The sequence below is a fragment of the Lissotriton vulgaris genome, chromosome 8 (genome assembly GCF_964263255.1).
Source record: "Lissotriton vulgaris chromosome 8, aLisVul1.2, whole genome shotgun sequence".
NCBI lineage: Eukaryota > Metazoa > Chordata > Amphibia > Caudata > Salamandridae > Lissotriton > Lissotriton vulgaris.
This window is the reverse complement of record NC_141696.1, coordinates 695,224,018-695,232,357: the sequence shown is the minus strand read 5'-3', so window position 1 is coordinate 695,232,357 and position 8,340 is coordinate 695,224,018. Positions and strand designations below refer to the sequence as shown.

Below are 8,340 nucleotides of genomic sequence, written 5' to 3'. Positions count from 1 at the left end.
GGGCGTCACCCAACAAACAGTTTTCTTCAATATATTCAGATAGCTATTCATTACTTTTTCCACCAATTTAACGGCAAAGGGAAGTCTGTACCAGAACAACTATCGTCCTATCTCCAGAGTATTGAGATGGTCATTTTTAGGAAGAGGCAGATTTCCCGTGCACTGGGAAAGCACCCTCAGAGAACATTATATTGAAAATGTGCACAAGATGCTGGCCACTTGTGCTGGAATCATATGCATTATTTTTGGAGGACAAGGGTCTTCCAGAGCACCAGATTCAATTAATGGAATAAAATTCCTAAACTGTTCTTCAGATGGCACCTTAAAAAGCATGCTCTATTCGGTTTCCTAGATTTGAAAGACTTGAAACAATACACCACACAGTTAAACAAAACCTAAACAGGGTCACCTTTGCATAACCTAGGTTTTCATCTTTATTTGTAGCTCCACAAGTACATCTCATCTTGTCAGTCCAGCATCCTCTACCCAAAGTTCAAACTAAAAAAACCCGATCGTTCAACGACTTACTTAAGCGTTGAGTCACCGTTCAACCAAATCAGTCACATTGACAAATGTAATCTTCAGCAACATAATCTGAACATCTACCGCCTCGCTTTACTTAAACCATTTAAATATACAAAACAAGTTAAGATGGCGTCAGGAATTTCTGTAGATGTTAAAAACGAAAGATTTCATCTATGTACAAATGAAATCAGAAAAATGTTTTAACAACTTTACTCTCAGCAGGATTAATGGCAACGCTACCACAAGATGAAGCGCTGTAATTGCAACCTGCTTTTGTGCTAAAATACATACGACAATAACAGTGCAAACCGATGCATTTAAGGGTCTTCTGTCAGGGCCGGACTGGGAACCAGAACCGGCCCTGGCAAAGTGCTCGGCTGGCCCCCTCACCCCCTCCGGGAGGAGAGGGGAGGGGGGAGAGGTTCGACCGCGCTCTGTGACAGAGCCGGTTTTCGGCCGTTTTTGTTACAGGGCTGTTTTTGCAGCATAACGGCCCTGTAACAAAAACGGCCCCAGGGGCCCAAAACCGGCCCCCAACCATGCGGCCCACCGGGGAATTGCCCGGTGCCCTCAACGGCCAGTCCGGGCCTGTCTTCTGTAATGTTAAACCTAATATTTTCTAAAAACTTGAAGCGAGGTCTCCTCATTTTTTGAGTCTTAGCAACCTGCCCCCTCTGCCTTTGATTCTATGTTAGTGGTCGGAGTCGGACTTCTTGGTGGAACAGCCTGTAATTAGTCACAGACTCGGGCTCTGTTCTAAAGTACATTCCTGTCTTTGCTGCTTCCTCAGAGAACAGCAATCTCCTCGAGTCTGCAATGTGTGTCTTCGGAAGTTCGAAGCTTCCCGCCTGCCTGCAGCCTCTACCCCACCCCTTCTCAACTCGTCATAGGGCAGGTACCACCCCCTGTGACGAATTGGGAAAGGGTGGGGTTACCATCATCTCCACTCCTTGACTGACGTGGATCCCCGGTGCTACAGGGCTTCAACCTGAAGCGCCCGGGGCAAACTCTATCCACACGTCATCAGGGGGTGGAGACTGGAGCTCGAGTGTATGTATTTGCCGAGCTGATGACCTCACAGGCCTCAGGGCTGTGAGCTCTTCCGCCGGCAAATACATTAGACTGAAGCTCCCGGGCCCGCCCTCAGGCAGAAAGTTAAGGAATGTATCGGACTCGCTGGCAGTGTCAGCACACCGACAGCCCTGCTCCCAAGAAACGTGTGTAAATTATTTTTATAATAATAGATTTACAGAGTTTTTTTTTACTTTAGCAATGCCGACGCTGGGGGGATGAAAACAAAGGGGGCGGAGCCCCGACGCTCTTTATCAGAAACCGCCCCTGCTATCGGCAGAGGAGCAGGTGAACCGAATGATGTTTATGAAATGAGTATTCTTTTACTGCAAAAACATTTTGGAGCATGCCTGAATGTGGTTATGGAAAGACACAAATTTTTCAAGCGTGTTCAAGGAAAAGGGGAGAGAGTTGGAAATTACGTTGCAACTCTCAAGTCATTAGTACAATCGTGTGAATTCGAACAGTTAACGGATTCTCTTATTCGTGATCAACTTGTTCGGTGCACAAATGATCCTAAAATACGGGAAAAATTATTGTCAAAAAATCCAAATTTAAAATAAGCCATAACTATTGTTGAGAGTGTTGAACACACCTCTCATTGGGTCAAAGAAATACGTAAAAGCTTGAGCCATGTTGAACCTGTTGTCAATTTAAACAAAGATTACCATGAAAATGCATCCTCTGAAAACTAAGTGGCAGTTGTCAATAAAGCAACTAATAAGCAGGAGAAACGTTTTATCAAAACTGACAAACAAAAGTTAAATTTTAATCCAAATAAGGATGGGAAGTTCAAATGCCCAAGGTGTGGGAGCCAAAATCACGGACTTAACTTTCCGAATTGTTATGCCAGAAGCCCAAATTGCAGGAATTGTAGGAAAAAAGGTCATTATGCTCGAATGTGTACGAGCACCAGAGTAAATTTGATTGATGACGATGCAGAATTTTCACAACAGGCAATTCATTGTATTACTGATGGTACACCTGAGCTTGTAAATGATATAAAGTCTGTAGATTCTGACAGTGTGACTATGCCTAAGTGTGATGTGTGCATTATGGATGAATTTGTTCCAGTTTTAGCTGATTCTGGTTCCCCATATACTCTGATAAGCGACAAATTTTGGTTTCACACTTTTGGGAACAACAAAATAGAACTTTTGTCACCTGACATTAATCCTGTAGGATATGGAGGACAAACAATTGACTTAATAGGATATTCCGTACAATCTATTGTGTTCAAAGACAGGGAAACGGTAGGTAAAATTTATATTGCCAAGCATGGCGATAATCTTTTAGGATGGCGCCACCAAAGAGATATTGGCATTGTTTTGAACCCAAATGCTCCTGAACAATTCATGTTGGTTTCTCTACAGAGTGATGTTCAAGACATTATAGACAAGTTTCCGGAGTTTTCAGTGGAAAACTTGGACTTTTGAAGGGTTTCAACCATAAAATAATTTTAAAGGACAATGCAAAACCAGCTGTGCATAGAGTAAGGAACGTACCTAATCTTATGATGAAACCACTTCAAGAGGAAATTGAAAGACTACTTAATTTGGGAGTAATTGAGGAAATAGAGTCCTCGGAATGGCTCGCTCCCATTGCTTTGGCCTCTAAGGATAAAGGAACCTAAATTAGGATGTGTGTGGATTTAAGAAGTCTAAATAACTCTATATGAGTTGACAGACAACCTCTTCCTAACATCAATGAGACCTTGACGAAACTGGGTGAAGCTTCTTTGTTTAGTGTTATGGATTTATCAGCAGCATACCACCAGATTTTGCTCCATGAAGATTCGAGACCTCTATCCTCTTTTGTAACACCTTTAGGTGCTTACATATTCGTAAGGATGCTTTTCGGTCTGGCAAGTGCGGCAGGTGGCTTTCAAAGGGTGATGAAAAATGTTTTGTCTGGCATTGATTCTGCCATATTTTTCCAAGATGACATTCTTGTCCAAGGACAAGATAGAGTTAAGCATGATGAGGTTCTTTTTAAAGTTTTATCTAGGTTGGAGGAACATGGTCTCACCTTAAAGAGTGAAAAGTGCAAATTCAGGGTCAATTCTGTGTCATATCTGGGACACTCTATTTCGGGTGAGAGCATCAGTCCAAAAATTGACATTGCGGAAGCTATATTACAAGCACCACCTCCTTCTAACAAAGACCAGGTTAAATCTTTTCTTGGTCTAGCCGGATATTATTCGAAGTTTGTATATTATTTTGCAAGTGTAATGCAACCTATTAGAGTTCTTCTGAAAAAGGGTGTGGTTTTCGATTGGAATGACGATTGTGTAAATGCTTTTAATAAGGTTAAGAGTGAAATTGCAAGGATGCCAACTTTAGGTCACTTTGATGTGCACAAAAATACCATTTTGACCACTGATGCTAGTGTGCGTGGTTTGGGGGCTCTTCTATCTCAGATTGTTGACGGAAAAGAAAAGGTCATTAGTTTTGCTTCACGGTCATTAAAAGGAGCAGAGGAGCGTTATTCTGTAATAGAACGTGAGGCTCTTGCCTGCTCATGGGCCATCAATCACTTCAGATTCTACTTGTGGGGGTTACGTTTTTTAGTTAGATCAGATCAAAAGCCTCTTGTACACATGTTTTCATGTAGGAATGTGCAGAGCACCACCCCAAGAATTAAGAGATGGATGGGAATATAATTTCTGTGTGGAATATTTGCCTGGACTTAAAAATGTTCCGGCAGATTTTCTTTCAAGAATGCCTTTGGAAAAATATTCTGCATGCAGTTTTGATTGTGTGAATGTTTATTGGGTAAAAGAGTCAGCTATTAACAAAGAAGAATGGCAACATTGTTTTGTCAGTGATGAAGCAAGGGCAACAGTTATGGATTTTACTGTTAATGGTTGGCCCTGTTTAAAAGAGGTTCCAGGCTGTGCCAAAGGTTACTGGAATGTTCGAGATGAGTTGAACATTATGCAAGGTGAGTTTTTGTGGGGTGATAGGTTGATACCCCCATTTCAGATCAGTGAAAAGATTATTAACCTTGCACATGAAGGGCATCTTGGCCGCTGTCTTACGAAGGCTAGGTTCCGAGAGTCTTATTGGTAGCCAGAGGTTGACCGTCATGTTGAAGAAATAGTCAGGGATTGCACTATTTGTGCTGGAAAGGACAAATCCAGGAAAGTAAGGTCTACTCCTCTTTCCCCTGTTGCTCTACCTGAACGTCCTTGGCCTAAACTTGCAGTTGACATAGTTGGTCCTTTTGACAATTTAGCTCCTTCTGAGAGATTTGTTGTTGTCCTGGTGGATTACACGTCAAAGTGGGTGTCTGCTTCATGCATGAGTTCAGTTGTGACTAAAAATATATATGCACTTTATTACTCCCAGTTTGCACACGTATTATTAGTCGTATGCACCAATATGCACTTTAATATTACCAATTTGCACATGTGCCAGAAAATGAGTACTTTTAGCACTTATTGCACTTTATACTGCTAGTCTGCACATGTATTATCAGGCGAATGTATTAACATGCACTTTAAGATCGCCCATTTGCCCTTGTGCTGTTAAATGTATATTGTACACAGTATTGATGGTATTTGGTAAATCAGAGTCGATGTAAATCAATGATGTATTTGCAATTTTATTCTGATTGTTGCTACATGGTTGTATTTATACATACCGAATAAAGCATTTTTTGACTATGACTATGACTAAAAATATCATTTAATTTCTCAAGGATGCCTTCACATGTGAGGGTGTTCCTGATATCCTAGTTTCTGACAATGGGGTTCAGTTTACTTCTCAAGAGATGTCAGTTTTCTTAAAGATTTATTCATCAACCACCAAAAGACTGCTGTTTATGCCCCTCGAGCTAATGGTTTAGTTGAGAGCATCAATACATTGATTAGAGCTTCTGCCCAGACTGCCCTAGAGATGAGAGTTCCACTTAAACCTGTACTCAGAGAAAAGTTATAGGCACACAGAAATACTCCAAATAATGTGACTGGTTATTCGCCTTTTAAAAAACCCAAGGGGAGAACAGCTGGTTCTAAACTTAATCCCTTATGGTTGAGTATAAAAGACAGAGGTTGTGTTGAGAATATCTGGAGGGTAAAGAAATATCAAAACAATTATAAACAGACGTTTGATATTAGAATGGGGGCAAAAAAGTTTGCTTGGAGAGTGGGTGAACTTGTTTATGTGAAGAAAGCAGTCTGGTCACCAAAAGGTGAATCTAAATATTTTGGCCCAAGGCGTATTACTAAAGTTATGAGAAACATTGTTATGCTTGCTGGAGGGGATGTTTGGAGCATGTCTCGTTTAGCAAAGTGTACGAAGGGGGATGGATATGTCAAGTCTAGATCTCAGTCCAAGTATGGTCACTCTCAATGCAAATTTTAAGAGTTTTAACAACAAAGTTTGCCCTGATTCTCTTATTCGCAGTTCAAGAGTTAAGAAGTCACCATTGTATCTTCAAGACTATTCCCTTAAATAATTGTTCTTATTGCTTTCTTGTTTAGTTCTGTGCATTTGTCTTTTATTGTTTATTCTTATTATCGTATTTGTTTTATTATTATAAAAGGGAGATGTGTTGTAATTTCTCTTTAAGTTTAACATTCTATGTTGAGAATATAAATGACATCAGCGAGCACGTGTTTACTCTAGCTGAGCCAGAGAGTCAATTTAAATGTTGCCGCAGCCACAAGCTTCCCGGTGGGCATAAATTAAAAGTGAATACCTTCAAATCTACTGCATTCTTCGTTTTATTAGAATTCCTTGTATAATCCCACAGTTAGCCCGTCTTGGCCTGGCGCACTTCCCAAGCGCATAGTTGACAGGGCCGAATGTATCTCCCACGCTTCAAGAGGGCGCATCAAGTACTCTCTGTGAGAGTCCAACAACCTGGGCAGCTTGATGTACTCTAGATACTCTCACATATCTGAGGGTGCAGAGTGAGACCAAGCTTTATATAGATTGGAGTAAAACTGTTGGAACTGTTCTGCCACTCCATCAGTGTCTTCAATAGTCCCCCCTCCTCCGTAGTCAGCTGTATAGGTTGGGTAGTGTCCCAGCGCCTCCTCATGAGATTCACAAGTGTCGTGCCAGGTCACACCCACTCGCCGTACACTCTTGCCACTGCGTATTTGCCCTTTAACTTGACCTCTCTGTCTCCTTCCGTGTGATATTCCCCAAGTGTTTCTTTAAGTGTGGTCTGTAGTAAAGGGCCGTTGGTGTCCCGCATGTCTCTCTCTATGTCGGAGAGTAATTGTTCTAAAGGAGTCAGCCATCCTCTGATTGATTTCAGAACCCCCGAATGTTGGGATATAGCCATTCTCCGGACGTACACCTTGAAAGTCTCCCAGATAGTAGTAAAGTGCGGAACGGAGCCCAGGTTTGCAGCGAAAAAGGTCTCCATTGCCTCCACCATTTCCGGCCTAAAGGCTTCATCCAATAACGCGTATGGGGGAAAGCACCATGGAAACGGGGGGCCACCTAGCAGAGGTAGCTAGTGTAAGCAGCAAAGGGGAGTGGTCCGAATAAGTGCTTGGGAAGACCACGCATTCGCGCACATGATGTCTGAGAGAGCCAGCCAGGAACCAATAATCTATTCTGGTGTGGAGATTGTGAGGCGCTGAGTAATGTGTAAAGCCACCTGCCACCCCTGACTGTGAGCGCCATACTTCTACTAAGTGCAGTTCTGTCAAAGCAGCTAAAATAGCCTCCGCTGCCTGTAAACGGCACCTCATCGGGCCACCTGATCGGTCCAGGTCGGGGTTGAGCGTACAATTAAAATACCCTCCCCATAACTGTGGGGTGTCAGGCAAGCTCCGAGCTAATGTTAACAAGTCATGAAAGAACTGGGGACAGTCGTGATTAGGGCTGTATACATGAACTATTACGCATTCCAAACCCCTCCCCCTACATGTAGACACCACGTGCCTGCCACTGGCATCTGTGTGTAACTCTTTGAGCATGAGGCGGGCTTTAGGGTTGATTCAAGTAAGGACTTCCCGTGCATGCGAGGTGAAGCCTACGGCGTGGAACGTGCCGCGGATCCTGCTTCAGGTTAGTGGGATGTGTGCCATCTGGAGATGTGTTTCCTGTAGGAGGGCAATGTCTATATTGTGTCTGGTGAGATACAACATAAACTTCCTGATCTTGCGTTGGTCATTGGAGCCCCTAACGTTCCAGGACAAAAACCTTAATTTAGTTTCCATTACCTAGGGTGGGGTAGTGCAGCTGAAGCAATTAAAAAGTGCCATAAGGGCCTCCGGCCAATTAGCAAACCATGTAGAGGCTGCGTCCTGTGTACCATTGTGTGTGTGTGTCTCGTAAAATGATACCAAAAACAAGAAAAAAGGAAAAACAAAGGAAACAAACAATAATCAACAGCAATCTCCTCCGCCCCCTCCCACGCCATGTCACCCCAATCGTGGCACGGTCCAATCAACTCCACCCCCCCACCCCTAAAGAAATATGAAAAAGCTATTGAATGAATTTTATCATGCAAAGATCGTTTTTTTTAAACTTGGTGCATTTTACTCTGTAAATCTTTTTTGTTGTGCAGGACTATTGCGGGGGTATTTTAACTCCTTCACTTGCTCTCCAAAGCCTCTCCTGGCCCCTCTCACCTCGGCTGGTGCTCCGGTCGTGGCGAGGGTTGGCGGCCATCTTACAAGTAGCCCTTCTCCCCAGCAGAACTGGTGGCAGCGTTCTAGCTGGGGGAGAGAGGACTCTGCATAAATTTAGTATGCCATCATCAGTGCGCAGCGGTCGC

At 43.0% G+C, this 8,340-nt stretch overlaps 1 non-coding gene across 1 annotated transcript; it reads right to left on the bottom strand.

Annotated features, from left to right (window-relative positions):
• Positions 1 to 665: 665 nt before the first annotated feature.
• Positions 666 to 799, bottom strand: LOC147697889 (small nucleolar RNA SNORA69). Its single transcript, XR_015299538.1, has one exon. It is a non-coding gene; the product is annotated as a small nucleolar RNA SNORA69 (small nucleolar RNA).
• Between the last annotated feature and the right edge of the window lie 7,541 nt (positions 800 to 8,340).